We start from the raw sequence: 23,610 nt of genomic DNA, 5'->3' as shown, positions 1-23,610 counted from the left end.
AAACTATGATTGGTTTAAATGCCAATTATGTATTGTTTACATGTCAATATTTGGATAATGCAGTACTGTTTTCTTATAATTTTTTTTGCTGGTATATACATGTAGACTTTGAAGGGGTTCTTTCAAAACAAATACACATAAAAAAGTTGATAAACAAAAATGAAACTTGGGAGAAGTTTTCGGGGATAAAATTTTCGTTCTCTTATATTCAAAAAATAAAATTCTCTAAATATTCATATTTTATGCAAAACAAACCCATTTTCAATAATCTCAATTTCTAGTAATCAGAATGATATTTTTTACATTCTGAATATTCAAGAAGGTGCTATATGTATATATAAATGTATATGTATTAAAACTGTAACACAATTAAAATATTGTCCATACAATTCTGTTATTACGGCCCTCTTTATTGGAATAAGTTCCATATCTATATGTTTTTAGGGTAAAAACCAATGATACAAACAAAAATAGTTCATATCAGAAAAGAAAGCAATACAATGAATAATAATTATATATTTATAAATGTATATGTTGAAATAAAGAATTACTAACAAAATAGATAATAAGTTAACGGAAAAGAAATTTGAGAAATTTGAGGTGATTTAACCCATAAAGAAGTCAACCAATTTATTGTTAAAGTATTTTGTAATGGGGGTTTATTCTCTAAAATATTCCTTTTCATGTAAGAATTCTTTAAACTTACTGATTTTAAGAAGATACTAATATATATATATATATATATATATATATTTATTTTTTTAGAAATGTTTTTTGTTGCAATACAAGAATCGATAGTAGTTTGTATACGTTTTATGTAGATTGAAGGTGTACGAATATTTTGGTAGCTGCCTTGTCAAATCAAACATATATAGCTACAGGAAACTTTCAAAAATTCAAAAAGGTGCATACGGACAGTTAACACAAAGTCAGTATTGAAAATATCATAAACTGTACAATACCGTCAAAATAGACAAGATGAAGGCATCTCACTAAAGTTCATTTAATGGAATAATTCCCCGAATTAAAAAATATGTAGCTACTATTAGAACAGACCAATTGATCCTTCTAGGAAATCAAATACCGTCATATATAAGACCTTAGGATTTGTTAGACATTATCGGTCCATTTTGTTTTTGTTTAAAAGTTTTCTTTCTTTCTAAATCTAATCTGCCAAAGCCTGATATTTTGTTTATAATGGTTACTGTTTACTTTTATCTTTTAGCTTGCCTGACCTCACAAGACACGTGAGATATTGCTATGACTTGGAAAATTTTGGAGTGAATAATAATGTTTTTCTTTAAGTATATACATAAATAGATAAAGATTATAACATTAAATGGAGTTAACTAATTTATGGTTGAAGTATTTTGTGATGAATTTTATTTCTCTGTAAAATATTATTCTTTCAATGTAAGAATCTTTAAAGGCTTTTCTTTCCTTCTAAACTTACTGATTTTAAGAAGATGTCTTATGATGTATGTATAAATGTTTTTAAATGTTTTTTTTGTTGAAATAAAAGAATCGATAGAAGTCTCTGTAGGTTTTATGTAGATTGAAAGTGGGTGAATATTCTTGGTACTGCCTTGTCGGCTGCCAAATCAAATACCGTAATACAATGTCATAGTACCATTAGGGCTTATACGAAGACATCAGTTTTCCATTATTTTTTTTATTAAAAGTTTTCTTTTTTTCTGAATTGAATCAGCCAAAACCTGATTTCTTTTTATAGCTGTTACTGTTTACTTTCACCTTTAAGCTTGCCAGACCATACTAGGTACGTGAGCTTTTGCTATAAGTTATTGTTTGCTGAAATGGTCATAAACTTTTTAAAATCGTCACTTCGAAATCCACTTGAAAGCTCCAATTTCCACTAACGTTTGCATAAAGATCCTTAGACTATCTGAAGGATAATGTGTTTGGTTGTTCCTTTCTATGGAAATATATAATAACTTAACCTTTTATTTTGCTCATATCTTAAATAATATGATATAATGTACCAAGTCAGGAATACGGCAATATTAATTTAATAGTTCGTTTCTTTGTATGTTGCATTGTCGTTTGTATTTTGTTTCACTTCCGCGTTCTGTTGTTTATTTGTTTTACTCTTATAGTTGATGCGTCCTCGATTTAAGTTTGTAGTTCGGATTGCGTTTTCTCTCCATCAATTTAGGATTTTTTTTACAACGGTATACTACTGTTGCCTTAATTTAAAAGATTTCCAATTTGTAGAAGGTATATTGGCATTCGAAGCTAAACATATTTTACAGATATCTACAATATTACATAATAAATACAATTTTCACTAAAAAATCCGTAATTTCAAAGTTCACTGGTACAATATTGCAATCAAAAGAATGCATATTGTTTTTTTTAAATAATAAAGAAAACAATTTTTATATCTGTTCAACCTTGAAAAAAGAAAAGAATATTTTTGATACATAAGTTTTAAAATGTTCTAAACATAAGCTGCCATTGATTGATTACATATTCAATGTAACAATTAAAAAAAAAACGAGTGGAAAAAGAATCATTTGATGTATGAGATATAAAGTTATTCCAAAGTCAATTAACCTATATGAATCTACGCCTAAAAAAAAGAGTTTATCAAATAATGGAAGAGTTTGTATAAAACTGAAATTATTTTTTACAGATAAAATTTATGACATATTATGTTGAAAATAAACCTTAAGCATATATTAATGTACTTTCAAAAAGAAAAAAAGTACAAAAAGCATACTAAATAAGTATAAAATGATCTTAAGCCTTAAACACTAGAAATTACTGTGGGTCAATTAAAGCGATAGCACATATTTAGTTATGGAAATTCATTCAGATGGCAGAGAAGTAGAAATTAGTTATTTCTTTTTGCTCATATCTATGCTAAGATGTTTTAAAAAGAAGCCTGAATGGAAAGAACGCTTGTTTTATGCTGTTCTTCCAGACAATATGGTTTGAGGCAAAGTTTTTCACTTTCAATAAGTTACTTGATAAAAGGTTATCCCAAGTAAATTTCAGTAATATTTGAACCGCTCGTTATCCTTCAGAAGTAAACTGTGAAATAATTCATGCAAAACATTCATTCCGCAGTTTTATTTAAATAGATTTTGTTATTTGTTATAAAAGGTAGCAAGATTATAATTTAGTACGCCAGGCGCGCGTTTCGTCTACATAAGACTCACCAGTCATGCTCAGATCAAAATAGTTATAAAGCCAAAAAAGTACAAAGTTGAAGAGCAGTGAGGGTTGTTAAATTTTTATGAAGGACTTCATCTTTGTAAGTTCATTTTGCACATCACATTTAAATTGCTTGACACAAACCAGGATCAGGACCATAACTACGTTTTGTTCAATGTAAATCTACTTTTTTCTGAATTCATAGTGTACACATGATTAATACAACGTGACGTAATCCTAGCCATATGAATATCAGAACATTAAAACAGTTCAGATAGAAAGTCAGCATTCTAGTTTTGGAAACAAAACTAGAAGTGGGCAATTTTCGAAGCTGTATTTTGGCTATATAATTCTAAAATTATAAACATTTCTTCAATTCTCTATGCAAAAGTGGAAATTCATTATGTATATTTTAACTCTTTTTAGGGGGAGGGGGTGACAAACTGATACCGGTAGTTGCCAAAAAAAAAAAACCCGCAGTTTTATATTTACTGAATGCATCTCTAAGGCTTAAGAGAACACAATAATTCTGGTAGAAAATGCAGTGAATTTCTGTATAATGCGAAATAAATTAAAATAAAAACTTGTTTCTTTAATCGCAAATACAGACAGGAAAAACAATTATTCTTAAACTCAATGTTGTATTTAATTTATCATAATTTTCAAGGGAAACTATTTGTTCACTTCCCTTATAAATAAAATAAACTTATTCTTTTCAGAAATTAATAATCAAACAATGTATCTCCTTCCCCTTTTTAGACTGCTCTGGGTTTTTTTTTCAATAGCCTAATAAGTCAATAAAAGTGTGTGTAGTGACTCGTTTTATGATATACACTTTAAAAGAATATCTACCAGATCAAACTCAAAACATGGACAATTGGATGTGATAAAGAAAATTTTATTCAGGTTGACGCACAGCTCACTAAACTAATATCGAACCATTTATCCAAATGAATAGGATTACGTTTTTAAGGTATACACAAATATATAACAAAAATTGGTAATGTGTAAGAAAATATGGAATTAAGAAATCAGTGGATTAAATACATTACTCTCACTATAAAAAAAAACCAAAGACATTAATCAAAGCTCGCCTGCTGAATGAGGTAGATTGGAGAAGAAACAAATAAGCCTACATCTGGAATTACAGCTTTACAAAGGAATATATTTATAGCATTCTTACTTGGACATTGTTGCATTGCCTGGTGTAAAAATGCATTCGATTTTATGATTAATAATAGGCTCAAGTAAAAAAGTTGGCTTTACACGTATGAATGTATGCTGAATTAATATAACAATTCCACAACTTGTGGCATATTCGAAAATATTTTAAACAAAACTAAATTTATTACTGCATAAAAAATGTTAAAGGAACATATGCAGGTCTTCAAAGCTCAATCAAGATGTTATATGTTTTCAATATATAAAGGACGATGTGATTTGAGTGCCAATGAGACAACTCTCCATCTGTTTTTCAACCACAAAGACTTCCAACTGGAACATATCATATTTGCATGTGAATTATTCTTTTCCCGCCTTCAACTTAATCATATTCGTTTTGTTTTATTTATTGTCAATATATATATCGGCATATCATTTACAATAGTTTCAACAATCGAAAAAAAACAGGTTAGATACTCACAGCAAATTGACAATAAAAGATATGTATAAAAAAAATGTAAAATCGGTTAAATGTCAAATTTTGTATGCCACTTCGAAATGCTAATTGAAAGTACAATATAGTAAAAAATCTCATCATAGATACCAGAATTGAAATTCATATTTGCAAAAGTTTTGTCAAAGCAAGTGTGTCCCTTTACACACTTCACATTAGGGTAAACATTGTATGGACAATTAAATCTCTGTCTTGAATAAAGTACAGCATTCCACAGGAATTTTTTAGTATGAATCATTGATATTAAATTTTTTTGGGGGGATGGGGAGGGGGAGGATGAGCCCGATGCAAAGATAAACATTTGTTTAAATTGAGCTTCAAACTGAATTATTGTACAGATTTGAATCATTTGTTTAAATTGAGCTTCAAACTGAATTATTGTACAGATTTGAATCATTTGTTTAAATTGAGCTTCAAACTGAATTATTGTACAGATTTGAATCATTTGTATAAAATTGAGCCTTAAACTGAATTATTATATTCAGTATTGATTAAGTAAAATTGAAATTAATTTAGACCTGTATATGTTCCTTTAACAACTTTTATGCAGTAATGCATCCTCCCCCTCCCCATCCCCCCAATAAAATTTAATATCAATGATTCATACTACAGAAATTCCTGTGGAATGCTGTACTTTATTCAAGGCAGAGATTTAATTGTCCATACAATGTTTACCCTAATGTGAAGTGTGTAAAGGGACACACTTGCTTTGACAAAACTTTTGCAAATATGAATTTCAATTCTGGTATCTATGATGAGATTTTTTACTATATTGTACTTTCAATTAGCATTTCGAAGTGGCATACAAAATTTGACATTTAACCGATTTTACATTTTTTTATACATATCTTTTATTGTCAATTTGCTGTGAGTATCTAACCTGTTTTTTTTCGATTGTTGAAACTATTGTAAATGATATGCCGATATATATATTGACAATAAATAAAACAAAACGAATATGATTAAGTTGAAGGCGGGAAAAGAATAATTCACATGCAAATATGATATGTTCCAGTTGGAAGTCTTTGTGGTTGAAAAACAGATGGAGAGTTGTCTCATTGGCACTCAAATCACATCGTCCTTTATATATTGAAAACATATAACATCTTGATTGAGCTTTGAAGACCTGCATATGTTCCTTTAACATTTTTTATGCAGTAATAAATTTAGTTTTGTTTAAAATATTTTCGAATATGCCACAAGTTGTGGAATTGTTATATTAATTCAGCATACATTCATACGTGTAAAGCCAACTTTTTTACTTGAGCCTATTATTAATCATAAAATCGAATGCATTTTTACACCAGGCAATGCAACAATGTCCAAGTAAGAATGCTATAAATATATTCCTTTGTAAAGCTGTAATTCCAGATGTAGGCTTATTTGTTTCTTCTCCAATCTACCTCATTCAGCAGGCGAGCTTTGATTAATGTCTTTGGTTTTTTTTTATAGTGAGAGTAATGTATTTAATCCACTGATTTCTTAATTCCATATTTTCTTACACATTACCAATTTTTGTTATATATTTGTGTATACCTTACAAACGTAATCCTATTCATTTGGATAAATGGTTCGATATTAGTTTAGTGAGCTGTGCGTCAACCTGAATAAAATTTTCTTTATCACATCCAATTGTCCATGTTTTGAGTTTGATCTGGTAGATATTCTTTTAAAGTGTATATCATAAAACGAGTCACTACACACACTTTTATTGACTTATTAGGCTATTGAAAAAAAAAAACCCAGAGGAGTCTAAAAAGGGGAAGGAGATACATTGTTTGATTATTAATTTCTGAAAAGAATAAGTTTATTTTATTTATAAGGGAAGTGAACAAATAGTTTCCCTTGAAAATTATGATAAATTAAATACAACATTGAGTTTAAGAATAATTGTTTTTCCTGTCTGTATTTGCGATTAAAGAAACAAGTTTTTATTTTAATTTATTTCGCATTATACAGAAATTCACTGCATTTTCTACCAGAATTATTGTGTTCTCTTAAGCCTTAGAGATGCATTCAGTAAATATAAAACTGCGGGTTTTTTTTTTTGGCAACTACCGGTATCAGTTTGTCACCCCCTCCCCCTAAAAAGAGTTAAAATAAACATAATGAATTTCCACTTTTGCATAGAGAATTGAAGAAATGTTTATAATTTTAGAATTATATAGCCAAAATACAGCTTCGAAAATTGCCCACTTCTAGTTTTGTTTCCAAAACTAGAATGCTGACTTTCTATCTGAACTGTTTTAATGTTCTGATATTCATATGGCTAGGATTACGTCACGTTGTATTAATCATGTGTACACTATGAATTCAGAAAAAAGTAGATTTACATTGAACAAAACGTAGTTATGGTCCTGATCCTGGTTTGTGTCAAGCAATTTAAATGTGATGTGCAAAATGAACTTACAAAGATGAAGTCCTTCATAAAAATTTAACAACCCTCACTGCTCTTCAACTTTGTACTTTTTTGGCTTTATAACTATTTTGATCTGAGCATGACTGGTGAGTCTTATGTAGACGAAACGCGCGCCTGGCGTACTAAATTATAATCTTGCTACCTTTTATAACAAATAACAAAATCTATTTAAATAAAACTGCGGAATGAATGTTTTGCATGAATTATTTCACAGTTTACTTCTGAAGGATAACGAGTGGTTCAAATATTACTGAAATTTACTTGGGATAACCTTTTATCAAGTAACTTATTGAAAGTGAAAAACTTTGCCTCAAACCATATTGTCTGGAAGAACAGCATAAAACAAGCGTTCTTTCCATTCAGGCTTCTTTTTAAAACATCTTAGCATAGATATGAGCAAAAAGAAATAACTAATTTCTACTTCTCTGCCATCTGAATGAATTTCCATAACTAAATAAGTGCTATCGCTTTAATTGACCCACAGTAATTTCTAGTGTTTAAGGCTTAAGATCATTTTATACTTATTTAGTATGCTTTTTGTACTTTTTTTCTTTTTGAAAGTACATTAATATATGCTTAAGGTTTATTTTCAACATAATATGTCATAAATTTTATCTGTAAAAAATAATTTCAGTTTTATACAAACTCTTCCATTATTTGATAAACTCTTTTTTTTAGGCGTAGATTCATATAGGTTAATTGACTTTGGAATAACTTTATATCTCATACATCAAATGATTCTTTTTCCACTCGTTTTTTTTTTAATTGTTACATTGAATATGTAATCAATCAATGGCAGCTTATGTTTAGAACATTTTAAAACTTATGTATCAAAAATATTCTTTTCTTTTTTCAAGGTTGAACAGATATAAAAATTGTTATCTTTATTATTTAAAAAAAACAATATGCATTCTTTTGATTGCAATATTGTACCAGTGAACTTTGAAATTACGGATTTTTTAGTGAAAATTGTATTTATTATGTAATATTGTAGATATCTGTAAAATATGTTTAGCTTCGAATGCCAATATACCTTCTACAAATTGGAAATCTTTTAAATTAAGGCAACAGTAGTATACCGTTGTAAAAAAAATCCTAAATTGATGGAGAGAAAACGCAATCCGAACTACAAACTTAAATCGAGGACGCATCAACTATAAGAGTAAAACAAATAAACAACAGAACGCGGAAGTGAAACAAAATACAAACGACAATGCAACATACAAAGAAACGAACTATTAAATTAATATTGCCGTATTCCTGACTTGGTACATTATATCATATTATTTAAGATATGAGCAAAATAAAAGGTTAAGTTATTATATATTTCCATAGAAAGGAACAACCAAACACATTATCCTTCAGATAGTCTAAGGATCTTTATGCAAACGTTAGTGGAAATTGGAGCTTTCAAGTGGATTTCGAAGTGACGATTTTAAAAAGTTTATGACCATTTCAGCAAACAATAACTTATAGCAAAAGCTCACGTACCTAGTATGGTCTGGCAAGCTTAAAGGTGAAAGTAAACAGTAACAGCTATAAAAAGAAATCAGGTTTTGGCTGATTCAATTCAGAAAAAAAGAAAACTTTTAATAAAAAAAATAATGGAAAACTGATGTCTTCGTATAAGCCCTAATGGTACTATGACATTGTATTACGGTATTTGATTTGGCAGCCGACAAGGCAGTTCCAAGAATATTCACCCACTTTCAATCTACATAAAACCTACAGAGACTTCTATCGATTCTTTTATTTCAACAAAAAAAAAACATTTAAAAACATTTATACATACATCATAAGACATCTTCTTAAAATCAGTAAGTTTAGAAGGAAAGAAAAGCCTTTAAAGATTCTTACATTGAAAGAATAATATTTTACAGAGAAATAAAATTCATCACAAAATACTTCAACCATAAATTAGTTAACTCCATTTAATGTTATAATATTTATCTATTTATGTATATACTTAAAGAAAAACATTATTATTCACTCCAAAATTTTCCAAGTCATAGCAATATCTCACGTGTCTTGTGAGGTCAGGCAAGCTAAAAGATAAAAGTAAACAGTAACCATTATAAACAAAATATCAGGCTTTGGCAGATTAGATTTAGAAAGAAAGAAAACTTTTAAACAAAAACAAAATGGACCGATAATGTCTAACAAATCCTAAGGTCTTATATATGACGGTATTTGATTTCCTAGAAGGATCAATTGGTCTGTTCTAATAGTAGCTACATATTTTTTAATTCGGGGAATTATTCCATTAAATGAACTTTAGTGAGATGCCTTCATCTTGTCTATTTTGACGGTATTGTACAGTTTATGATATTTTCAATACTGACTTTGTGTTAACTGTCCGTATGCACCTTTTTGAATTTTTGAAAGTTTCCTGTAGCTATATATGTTTGATTTGACAAGGCAGCTACCAGAATATTCGTACACCTTCAATCTACATAAAACGTATACAAACTACTATCGATTCTTGTATTGCAACAAAAAACATTTCTAAAAAAATAAATATATATATATATATATATATATATATATATATATATATATATATATATATATATATATATATATATATATTAGTATCTTCTTAAAATCAGTAAGTTTAAAGAATTCTTACATGAAAAGGAATATTTTAGAGAATAAACCCCCATTACAAAATACTTTAACAATAAATTGGTTGACTTCTTTATGGGTTAAATCACCTCAAATTTCTCAAATTTCTTTTCCGTTAACTTATTATCTATTTTGTTAGTAATTCTTTATTTCAACATATACATTTATAAATATATAATTATTATTCATTGTATTGCTTTCTTTTCTGATATGAACTATTTTTGTTTGTATCATTGGTTTTTACCCTAAAAACATATAGATATGGAACTTATTCCAATAAAGAGGGCCGTAATAACAGAATTGTATGGACAATATTTTAATTGTGTTACAGTTTTAATACATATACATTTATATATACATATAGCACCTTCTTGAATATTCAGAATGTAAAAAATATCATTCTGATTACTAGAAATTGAGATTATTGAAAATGGGTTTGTTTTGCATAAAATATGAATATTTAGAGAATTTTATTTTTTGAATATAAGAGAACGAAAATTTTATCCCCGAAAACTTCTCCCAAGTTTCATTTTTGTTTATCAACTTTTTTATGTGTATTTGTTTTGAAAGAACCCCTTCAAAGTCTACATGTATATACCAGCAAAAAAAATTATAAGAAAACAGTACTGCATTATCCAAATATTGACATGTAAACAATACATAATTGGCATTTAAACCAATCATAGTTTGTATTGAAACACAACAAACGGTCTCATATATATTTATATATATATATATAATAAAATTCATGCAGTCATTAATCGAAAAGATAGAAATAATTACAATACATGTAGATAATTATATTTGGCATAACAATAGTTTATTGATCTCGTTAAACATGAACTAAGAGGTTTACAGACATTTTACATTCTTTTGATGTAAAAAGTAAAGCAAGGTCTTCAAAAAAACCATGAACTGAAATGGTGTGTAATATCAGGCTCAAGATGGGGTTCTATATTTCATATTTTGTTTGTCCTTTAAACAATTTGACATACATTTGTTTTAAAAAATCTACATAAAATCCATTTATTTCGTGTACAAATGACCACAAAACACTGTATTTCTGTCGTTTGGTATGGACTATAATGCTCGACTTTGTTTCTTCGAGCGTCAAAAGTGATTTTTTCTTTAAGACGAAACGTGTGTTTTACGCAAATACAAAATTTCATTCTTGCAATATATCATGAGTTTATTTAGTTACTTTTTTAATTTTATGGGGTTCGCTTGGTAGGATACATATTTAAGTAAATGTTCATAAAATTTATTAATAAAAAAAGAAGTAGGTATTCAATAGAATTGTTGACATGTTATGATAAATTTAGCCTAAAAAAAAACACACATTCACAAAAAATAAATTCAAACTTAAACAAAAGAAATACAATTAAAAAAAAAAAAAAAAAAAAAAAAAAACACATTGACAAAAAATAAATACAAACTTAAACAAAAAGAAATACAATTAAAAAAAAACATATTTATAAAAAATAGATCCAACTTAAACATGAGAAATACGGTTAAAGAAAAAAACATATTCATAAAAAAGAAATACAACTTAAACAAAAGAAATACAATTAAAGAAAAAAATATCACAGAAAAGGAAAATATAATTACACAATAAAACACTGAGAAGAAAGGTAGGTTCAAAATAACTATCTTTTTTTTATTCCTTTTCAGTGGTTTTTGCTATACCATTTTGAGTTATGTTATATTGTGCCTTCAAAATAAAACTATTCATATCATATCTTGTGGCAGAAAAAAAAATAATTGAAATATGCGTGCCATGATATTTGGACATTGTTTTTATTTTTCAGTTTTGATAATTATTTTGAGCACTTCAACATTATTCATAATCAAATATCAAAAGACAAGGAGTTCCTATTGAAGAATTTCAAATGGAACAATTTCAACTGGATAGAAGTAAAATGAGGATTATACATCAATTGATGATGGAATATCAATAGATGAAACAAGAGATGTAATAATAAGTAGATAATACTATTTTTACAGAATATATCTTAGCTGTGGTGATGATTGTTGAAGGTATCATAGAAATTATAAGAACATTTGTACAAAGACTTCAAAGTTTACTTAACCACCAAGAAAACCCTGCTGCACAACAAGATGATAAACCATAGGCTGGTCAGGACCATCCCGTTGCTCCAGCACTTGCTCAGAATAAACAAATACTCCCTTCAGAATCAATCAATACCATATGTCAATAATATGGAAGTACTGAGAAGGTCTCAAAGACAAAAAAAAAACACAGTTATTAGACCAAACTCGTCAAATTTTAGTGTCAACAATATTTTAATCAGAAACAGATTAAAAAAAGCGTACATAAATACAATACTATAGATTGGAAAATTTTGTTTGTGTAAATTTTGTATGTGAAGTTCTTTTTATCAATCTTATTGCTTCTTTTTAAGAGTTCCTTAATGTTTCAAAATGCATATTAAAAATCTAGCTTTACCAATGCATATAAAATCATTAAGTTGTAAACGTTCTCATCTATATAATCAAACACTTATGTATGTCAATTATTTTCTTAATATATGATCTTTTAATATAGCTTATTTTTCATATGATATATACCTTAACATACTAAGTGTTGTTAATATAAACAACATTTTGTCTATTGCTTGGTCCGTTTCTGTGTGTGTTGCGTTTCGGTGTTGTGTTGTTGTTCTCCTCTTATATTTAATGTGTTTCCCTCGGTTTTAGTTTATTACCCCGATTTTTTTTTTGTCCATGGATTTATGAGTTTTGAACAGCGGTATACTACTGTTGCCTTTATTTAATATGTAAAGATAGAACTTAACTATCAATACATAAATCTTTTTTTTTACCATTCCCCACTTTTATTCCAGATATTCGAGACAGTTCTGAAAGGAAGTTTTTGCTGTTTTTTTCTTTTACAGGAAATGTGGTATGTGTCGTGTTTTTACATAAATCAATTTTGTGATATGTGATATGTCACACCTTTAGTTACTACATGGTCGGGTATATCAATTAAAATAGATGGTGTTTATGAAAATGATATTTTTTTTAGTCTTGCGCTTGATGGGTTTATAGACAATTTTTTATGTTATAAATTACAGTTTGATATTTAAGTCATTCTTTTGATTGTTTTATATATATATATATGTTTCATTTTACATAGTTAATAGTTTATCCAAGTTTAGTATACAGAATATTGTCGCACTTTTATGGTTTTGCCGTGTTTCAGATATATTTTTAATCAAATTATTTTTTATATGACCATGTGTATACTTTGATTGTTTTTATGGATTTCATTTGATACTTATTCTATGATTCTTTGATATATTGGTGCAATTCTTTAAAAAACAATCAATTTATTTATTTTTATTTAGAAACCTGTTTCAAAGAAGAAAAAAAATAAGGTAACTTTTTTCATACCTTATATCAGTTCAAAATTTAATTAATAGTTTAAAGTTTAATATATATATCGTTTAAATGAGCTCAAATATTTCGTTTCAGGTACGTTTTCAATTTTATCGGGGTTTTTTTATTTGTTTTTTTACATATGTTAAAGACTTTATCATATGTATGAATATTATTGATGTTGACATGTATAGTTGTTTATCGTCTATTTTACACATCATACCATTAATGTCAACATATAGTGTAAATACATAATAGTATTCATCACATAATTGTCCTTGACTGGTGTATTTCTTTAAATCAAAGCTATCTCAGGTAACATATTTTTGAATACTATATCAGGTTATATGTTTCACATATTTTAAAACAATGTACCATAGTAAAGCCTAGGTGGTTGAGTGGTCTTTCGCATCGGACATAGTGCGAGGTGATTTGACGGCACGATATATCAGTGCCATGAGTTCTAATCCTGACGAAGGAAGAACAAAACATTTGCGAAAGCAAATTTACTGGTCTAACTTTGTTGGGCTGATATTTAGACGACTTATATATATATATATTATATATAAACGAGTCTAAATTGAAAACTACGTTCAAACCTATAATTGCGTTGGATAAAAATCGCAATTTTATAATATGTATACATATAGTTTATTAAAGACATGATGTTAACTTAAAAATGATAAAGGCACTTGAAACATGCATGTTAGCTTTGAATAAATGTTAATGTGTTTTAATCATCGTATCTTTTTCCTAGCCATTTACTTGCTATCCAAACAACATATTACTGAATGAGGTATACCTATGTATACTGTATATTCATAAAATCAAAATACACACATTCTACACATTTCTAAGGTTACAACATTCTTGATGACATCATTCTGACAATTGCTGGAATGTCACTTATTTGAACTTTGATTGACCTCTTACTGTTTTACAACGTGTACCACAATTGCTGGAATGTCTGGAATGTGTTCCAGAACGTGTAGTAGTATACTACTATTCCAGCAGCGCATACTTACAGAGTATACATCTCCCAATTGATACGTTGTTCCCGGGCTTGCATTTTCTATCAGGATTTCCAAGACAGTGGGCTGCTGCAAACAAGGAAGCTATGAAAATGGTGAAGTTGACGTCATCCCTTCGTAAATTTTACGGACGCCACCACAAGTGGGTTTACCGTTGTGGAATATCTGTTTCAGAGATTACATCGGATACAATTCCGTTTAATAATATGAGCAACACAACGGGTGTCACATGCGGAGCAGGACCTGCCTACCTTTCCGGAGCACCTCAGATCACCTCCAGCTTTTTGTTAGGGTTTGTGTTGCCTAGTCTTTAGTTTTCTATGTTGCGTCTTGTAAAATATGATTTGTTTGTTTGTCTTTTTTAGCCATTGTGTTGTCAGTTTATTATCGATCTGTGAGATTGAATGTCACTCTGGTATCTTTCGCCCCTCTTTTATGTGGTGAAGTCGATAGTTTGATTATGACAGGTTTGATAAACTTCCTACTACTTTAATTATTCTTGGAGTTTTGCATTCTTATCAATACTGGTTACAGTCATTTACTAAATTTTGATAAAGTTAGTTTGCTTTCAGGATCAGAAATTCACCAAACAAGGCCGTGTTTAGTTATTCATAGATATGAGTAACGTCATCTAAACTGCATGCACAGAATTTTTGGGTCTTTATAGTTTGACGAAGTAAGGTGACAGTAGTTTGTCAATGTTAAAATTTCGACAATCGACCAAGAAAAAAACCCATATGTTATCGTGATAAACACTTTGAAAAGCATGAACTACATAAGGAGCATGACCGGGTGCGTCGACAAGAAGATGTGGTATGCTTATAAGCGTTACAACTCTTCACCAGAGACCAACCGACATAGAAGTTTGCAACCATAGTTCACATTACAGCCTTCAACAATGAGCAAAAATATCCTATCAACACTGAAGTTGTGAGTAAGAACACCATAATTGACAAGTTGAATTTTTCTACGATTCATCCAGCTTCCTCCACTAAAAAGGGTCACAACAAAAAAGCAAATTGTATTGAAAGTGTCGTTAAACACCAAAAAATCAATCAATACTTTTAATTGTTCCAAGATATGTAATATTTCATTTTGTATTTCGCCAAACATAAACGGGTTTTTCAAATTATATTGTAGAATGCAACTGAAATTTCATCTTTTTTACCTAAAAATTAAAAGTAATCTGTATATCAATCGACATATTAAAACAATTTGTCCAAATATGAAGAACTTTAAAGCTTTACTTGTATAATTACTAGCATGTTTTAATACGGCATATTTGCATTAAAATAGCTATTTTTTTATTTTTTCCATGGCTTAATTACAGTTTTCTTACATATTTACTTCATGTATGCTTTTAAATAGTGTTGTCAACGGTTAACCGGTCGAACGACCGAATACCGAATACCAAAAACGCTAACCGGTTAACCGGACTTTTTTTTCAATTTTGATAGATTTTATATAAATTTGAATTGAAATCATTAAAAAGTTAGGTTTTATTTAAAAAATGTCGTCGTGGTAATTAATTTGACAGATCAGTTGTCCAGTAAATTGATTGCTATTGTTAATCCTATAAACATAAAATTAATTAGAACTTGTCTCTCAGCTCGGGGCAGAATCTTAAAGAAACATAATTAGTATACATGTTTTTTTAGCAGTAACTCTAAATCAGTAATGCGAATAAATTTTACGATTTACTTCATTATTTCGTTTCTGATCTAATACTGTGTAAACCTATATCTAAATGTGCAACCTCCGTCGTGCAAGGCCTAGTCTTACTTTAAACGAAATGCCAACTCAAAAATTTTGAAATGCAAACCAATGTAAATGTACTCAATGTATACGTGATAGTACGAGTTACATGCAAACAAAGTAAAGAAACGGGCCGTACGGTGACCTATAGTTGTTAATTTCTGTCATTTTGATCTCTTGTGGAGAATTGTCTCATTGGCAATCATACCATATCTTCTTTTTTATAATTAATCACTCAAAATGAAACACTCCACATCATTTTCGGAGACAACAAGTGAAAAGGAAAAAATAATCAGTTTCAGACATATTCAATTCTACGAGATCAAGAAGTTTGTTTATATTATTTTTCAATCTGAAGTTGGTACAAACGCTATAGTTGATACGGTGTAGTTGATTATCAAAAGTCAAACTTCGCCAGGAATCCTCACAGACAAGCCTGATAATGCCAGAGGAGAAACTTCAATTCTAAAAGCGTAAATTTATGACTTGGATGAAAGGTTGTCAAATTGACACTCATACCACATCTTATATATATATGTGTAGGGTACTATTGATAAGGCTTGCAAGCACCAACTCTATAATCGGTCGAACGATTATCCGAGTAACCGGTTAGTCAAAAGTGTACGATTTGACAACACTACTTTTAATAGATAAGAATTATGACAGTAAAACCTTTGTAAAAGGGCAATGATTTCTAAAATGCGTGTATTTTATATGAAGACGAACACGAAATATTAGTTCACTTGAAATTTCGTGTCGTATACATGTGTGTGTCTCGCAAAAAGGGTCCTAAATAGATTGAACGAGAGCCGGCTACTGAACACTATTCACTTTGGACACCATTCCACACTTAAATAGATGTCAGATACAGAACCTAAATAATTTTAAATTAATGAATAAACCTCCCTCGTTCAACGCACTGATTCCTTTTCTGGAGTTGGTTATACTTTCGATGCTTTATTGTTATTAGGACTTCCATTAAAACGAAATAAAAAAATATAAAAAAAAAACAATCGCACTATAATATTTGATTCAGAGCTTATGACGAATGAACCATAAATCCAATAAATTTATAGCCGGCTCTCGTTCAATCTATTTAGGACCCTATTTTGTAAAAGGGCAATGATTTCTAAAATGCGTGTATTTTATATGAAGACGAACACGAAATATTAGTTCACTTGAAATTTCGTGTCGTATACATGTGTGTGTCTCGCAAAAAGGGTCCTAAATAGATTGAACGAGAGCCGGCTACTGAACACTATTCACTTTGGACACCATTCCACACTTAAATAGATGTCAGATACAGAACCTAAATAATTTTAAATTAATGAATAAACCTCCCTCGTTCAACGCACTGATTCCTTTTCTGGAGTTGGTTATACTTTCGATGCTTTATTGTTATTAGGACTTCCATTAAAACGAAATAAAAAAATATAAAAAAAAAACAATCGCACTATAATGTCATTTGATTCAGAGCTTATGACGAATGAACCATAAATCCAATAAGAGCCAAAACATAGCTTGTCAAAATTGAAATTGCCCACATCAACACATGGAGTACAACACTCAGTTATTGTCTATGAATACTGCTCATCAGATTCAGATTAAAGTTATAAATATGTAATCGCCTATTTCACTGGGGTAAAGCTGATGACCGTAACTGCATTCACGGTCATCCCAAGATGTCGGATGAAAAATTAGGTCAGTTTCTGTATTGTCTGTTAAAGTGTTTCTATATCATTTTCTTTACAAATCATACATTGAAACGATGTAAATTTATAAAAGAATCACTCGGAAATCACTAATTACTTTTGAGAAATGTGCATGAAACGGGAAATTCGATTTGAAAAAATCGCCAAGATGACCGTAAATCACAATCGAGATAACCGTAACAGAATCAGCGATTCATAACAAGGGTGTACATAACTGCTTTTAAGATGACCGTAATTTGTAAATGATGACCGTAACTTTTAAAGGATGACCCTCAATTCTAAATAAATATCCGTATTTATATGACTATCTTTTTGTATCAAATGATTATTCGTGTTGGTATACACATATTAATATGAGAGTTTCATCCTATAGGTAGAAGAAAATAAGACGTGCTTCAAATGCAAAGATTACCATATGTATCTTTTTTACAGTGAAGGGTTTAATTTTTAAAATGAATTTGCCAAAAGACACGCAAATGAACAAGAAGGGAAAACATTCTACAAAAGCGCGATAAAATGACACCTTACAAGCATAATGAAAATAATGCGGTGCACAGCCTTCAACTGCTCGACAAAAGATTTTTGTTTGTTTCTGGGATTCCTTTTAATGACATATAATAAATACACATTTTTAAAAATGCCAAAAAATTGCATGTACACCCATTGATATTATATCGTCTTTCATTTTGTCGTGCAAATAAAATAACAGAAATATTTTGAAAATATCATTCGAATAAACTAGTGAAGGTGAGCTCCAGCAAAGTAGATCTTTAAAATAGTATTGTACGAAAAGCGTATCACAAGGCGGAACTTTGTCAATTTGTATATATACAGAAATGTTATTCATACAGTCAGGATTCTACTTCTTCAAAATTATCTCCCCATTACGCCAGTTCATGCTCACAATCGTAGAAATGAAAGCCATTGTAGGGATGACGCTCTGTCAATTTTGTTCTTGAAAACTGATAAATTTATCCACATAGCACCATTACGATCGATCGTTATATGTCAATTATATTTTAAAAGACAAATGTATCTACTAGCTAATGAGCATTAGTTAATGATCTTGTCTGCATTGATTCAACTTAAAAATAGTGTCTGTTCGGATGTCAGATGGAATTTTTGAAAATTCTTAAGCATTTAAAAAAATTCTAATTAAATATTTCGTGGAAGGGCAGACTAAACATTTTCAGTTGTTGAAGATTATAAACCCTAGTTATCACACACAAGAAAATCATATTTTTTTCGAAGATATCCATTTTCATCATCCAAATTAAAAGACTTTTCAAGTACTTTTAGAAAAAATAGCTATTCGAACACACCTACTCTGTTTTTGTGATTCATTAGATAGGTATCTCACTTTACCCATATATTTCATCTTTTCGTACTGTCATTTTTTTACGTTATAAAGTCAACCTGTAGCTTTGATATATAATAATGATAGAATCTGAAGCGAGACGCTATATAAAATACTCTTGCTTTGTACGTTTTAAAGACAAAATATACACCCCAAACATGCTCTAACATAAAAAGGTGCACTCGATTTTTCTCTTTTCGATACAATCGTTACCTGTTTTGGGGATTTTTTTCTTGATTCACATAATGGAAGGGCAGACACGAAAATTTCTGAACTAAAGAATGGTATGTTCTCCGTCCGTGATAAAAAAAATTCGGAGGTTATGCATTTTCTACATCCAACTTATAGATACTATATATAAAAAAGAAGATGTGGTATTATTGCCAATGAGACAACTATCCAGAAAAGACCAAAATGACACAAACATTAACAACTATAGGTAACCGTAAGGCCTTCAAGAATGAGCAAAGCCCATACCGCATACCGATTCTTTTGTTCTATTTCAAAAGTGTTTCCGCCTGCATATTTCAAGACAAATTAAGATTTTAATCTGCTTCCTCTGGAACCATACACATGGGCTCGATTACCAAATATTCGTATGTATTATTAATGTTTTTAATGCTCCATTTATTGGCATTATGTTTTTCTGGTCTTTGCGTACGTTCGTCCGTTCGTCTGTTTGTTTTCCGTTTGTCCAGCTTCAAGTTAAATAAAATTGAAACTTAGTACACTTTTTCCCTATGGTATGATCTTTTTAATTCTAATGCCAAATTACAGTTTTATCCCATTTTCATAGTCCACTAAATATGGAAAATGATAGTGTAGATGAGGCATCCGTGTACTAGGGACACATTCATGTTTCTTCAAATTTTCGTCGTATCGCTGTCAATTTGTGTTAAAATTTTAACGTCGATATCAATAAATATTTCATTGTTTACGAGAAATATACAATTTACTATCATATATATTTCTTAGAATTGATGGTCATCCTATAAAAGTTACGGTCGTCCTATATAAATTACAGTCAGTCTTTACAAATTACGGTCATCCTTTACAAGTTACGGTCATCTTTTTACCAATCACGGTCATCCTTGTTTTATGTTACGGTCATCTTAAAAATATTTTGATTATGATTTACGGTCATCTTAACGATTTTTTCAAATCGAATTTCCCGTTTCATGCACATTTCTCGGAAGTAATTAGTGATTTTCGAGTGATTCTTTTATAAATTTACATCGTTTCAATGTATGATTTGTAAAGAAAATGATATAGAAACACTTTAACAGACAATACTGAAACTGACCTAATTTTTCATCCGACATCTTGGGATGACCGTGAATGCAGTTACGGTCATCAGCTTTACCCCAGTGTAATTAAAAGCGTTGTTTTGTTGTTTTTGTTTAAACCTTCACAGGTAAGCATACCATCCTTATATATATTGGTCGGATTTTTACTGATTGTATGTTAGTCTGAAATGCATGAGCTTTTGTAAGTTGTAATTGGCTTTGAACTAGATGTTGGTAGCTGCGATTAGTCTTATTTGGGTTGGGGATGTACAAACACCCTGCCACGTCCACTTTGTGCTTTTGTTATATGTTTTCTGCTTGATATAGACCTGATGAGTTAAGCCCTTTTTAGATAATTTTATTGTTAATTTTCATGTTGTATTGTTTCACCACTGCCCAATGTTAGGTTGAGGGTTTAAATTGGCGCCAGCAAGTCGTAAGTATATATATTTTTTAAGTTGGTTTTGGCATTGAACTAGCTGTCAGTAACTTCAAATATTCTCAGATCTGTAAAGTGTTTTTAGTGTTTTTAGTGTTTTAGTTTGTTTTTTTGTTCAGCTTCATATCGATCTGAATAGTGACTGATTTGTATAGGTTGTTCTGATATTGCTCTGTTACACCATTGTTCAAGTTCAGGGGAAAGTTTTACACCCACTAACTATCTGTCAGTAACTACGAATACTCTTATAATATTAATTTTATGTTTAAATGGGATGTATGAATACCCTGCCACGTTCGGTCTACTTGTTTTTGTATCGATCTGATGAGTTAACCCATTTCTAATTGATTTTTATAGTTGGATCAAATGTTGTGCTGTTACATCCCTGTCCCAGGTTACGCGACGGATTGACTGCTCGCAAAAATGCTTAACCCCGCCACATTTTGTGTGTGCGTGTCCCTAGGTAGCAGGATGTTTTTTAATTATTGTTATTTGTTGCAGTACATACTATATCATACTTGGTTTTTGTGTATTTTTTCGAACAAAATCTGACCGTGAGTTCTGTCGTTTTTTAATTGTTTTGCATCTATCATGTCGGGGCCTTTGTAAACTTGCTAAGCGATAAGGGTTTTGTTTAAGCTAAATGCATATGCGCGAAGTACGGTTACATATAGTTGCTAACTTCTTTTTCATTTGGTCTTTAATTGAGAAATGTCTCATAGACAATCATGCCATTTTTTAATTTTTTTTTTAATTATAGAGAATATTGCGTCTGCATCTTGAAAAGAATTCCATTCAAATCGATTTTTGATGTTTGAAATTGCAATGGGGTGCGATGTTTTGATCCCGTTTCTTTAACTTCGTACTTCATTTGGCCTTTTTAAGTTTTTTGGATTCGTGTGTCACTGATGAGTCTTTTGTAGACCAAACGCGCGTCCGGCTTAAATACAAAATGTAATTCTGGTATCTATTGTGGCGTAATGAATTCCATCTAAGATTTGATAGTCAGTTCTTAATCAGTTTAATGATCTTTCATCTTGTTTAATGTGACACTCTATACGATACATTAGTTGCACAGTTGAACTGCAATAGCATTTACAAGTTTATCCAAATAATCTAAGACCCTTAATCAATGCCTTTGCTTACATAAATTAAGAACATGTGTTTATAGCTGGATCTTGTGAGAAACTTTATGTATTGGTCAGATATATGAGAGTAGTAGCTTAAAGTACCAAGTTGTATGTACGAACGTTAATTGGAAATTATGATTAAGAATATTTATTATACATGTACTGTTATATAAAGATTTTATTTTTATGATTTTTGTTTAGTGCCTCTTTTGTAGTTATAAATATCAAGAGTTTGAAGTTGAAAGGATAATGATTTTAAGAGTATTTTTTTTGCAAGTTTTCCACAACTATTCACGACGTAAATTGATATTACATGGTACAGCAATTATCATTATTTTTTTTTAATTATTAATAATTTAGATTTTTTTCAGTAGTTTTAGTTAAAAGAAAATTTTTATTTTTTAATGTTCACATTTCCTCCCCTTATCTTTTTACTTTGTGTAATATTTTTGGTATGAATTTTTTTAATTCGAGTGAAAACGAATTTTGTTTAGCGGGGAGTGATGTGGCGTAATCAATTCCATCTAAGATTTGATGGTCAGTTCTTAATCAAATTAATGATCTTTCATCTTGTTTAATGTGACACTTTATACGATACATTAGTTGCACAGTTGAACTGCAATAGCATTTACAAGTTTATCCAAATAATCTAAGACCCTTAATCAATGCCTTTGCTTACATAAATTAAGAACATGTGTTTATAGCTGGATCTTGTGAGAAACTTTATGTATTGGTCAGATATATGAGAGTAGTAGCTTGAAGTACCAAGTTGTATGTACGAACGTTAATTGGAAATTATGATTAAGAATATTTATTATACATGTACTGTTATATAAAGATTATATATATATGATTAAACATGTGAACATTAAATGGACTTCGATATATAGACAGTACTAAGTGAGCTTACGGAGAAACTTTACAATAACTAGTTTCCTATGTTAACGGGCAACATGGATTACGATCTCGGATACGTAAATTCGAAATAATGACATAGTTCTAAGACACACAGAAGAAAGCCCCGTTATATCATGATGAGTTTATTTACAATGCATTGCTGTAACTCTGAGATGAAGAATAGCACTGAAAGCCATTATCCCTAGGTTCTGTCAAATGCATGTGAATTTGTGTCATGCATTAAGTATCAAAAACCATTTATTTTCATTGTTCTTGCTGACGATCAAGTCAAATTTACCAAAGCTGGTGTTATGCTCAAATGGTCGATGTAAAGTAATGAAACTCCATCATTGTGAGATTAGCCACAATTATTTCGCATTTCAAAGCTCAAAATTTCTTATCGAAGATATTATCTGCTGTGTTGAGTTTGATCGTTTTAATGGTACTTATGTGTCTGTCTGTTGTATGTATATAGAAAAAAGTAATAGATTTGTATGCCATATATTTAAAAAAAAAACAGATGTGGTATGATTGCCTAGGAGAAAACTCTTAAAACGCGACCAAATGACACAAAAATTGACAACTATGTCGGTATTGTATTACTCTTTGATATGTTTATATTTGTGGTTGCTGTGGTATTTTGCACGTAATAAAACATTATCAAGTGAAATTTTTTTCTTCAAAGAACTAGGATAAACATTTAAAAAA

At 29.8% G+C, this 23,610-nt stretch overlaps 1 protein-coding gene across 1 annotated transcript in view; it reads right to left on the bottom strand.

Moving 5' to 3' along the window:
• The window catches only part of LOC143062798 (uncharacterized), a 528,850-nt gene that overhangs the window by 54,776 nt on the left and 450,464 nt on the right, over window positions 1-23,610 (bottom strand). The gene's annotated exons all lie outside the window — the stretch shown is intronic.

The sequence above is a fragment of the Mytilus galloprovincialis genome, chromosome 2 (genome assembly GCF_965363235.1).
Source record: "Mytilus galloprovincialis chromosome 2, xbMytGall1.hap1.1, whole genome shotgun sequence".
Classification (NCBI taxonomy): domain Eukaryota; kingdom Metazoa; phylum Mollusca; class Bivalvia; order Mytilida; family Mytilidae; genus Mytilus; species Mytilus galloprovincialis.
This window is presented reverse-complemented; position numbering and strand designations above follow the sequence as displayed.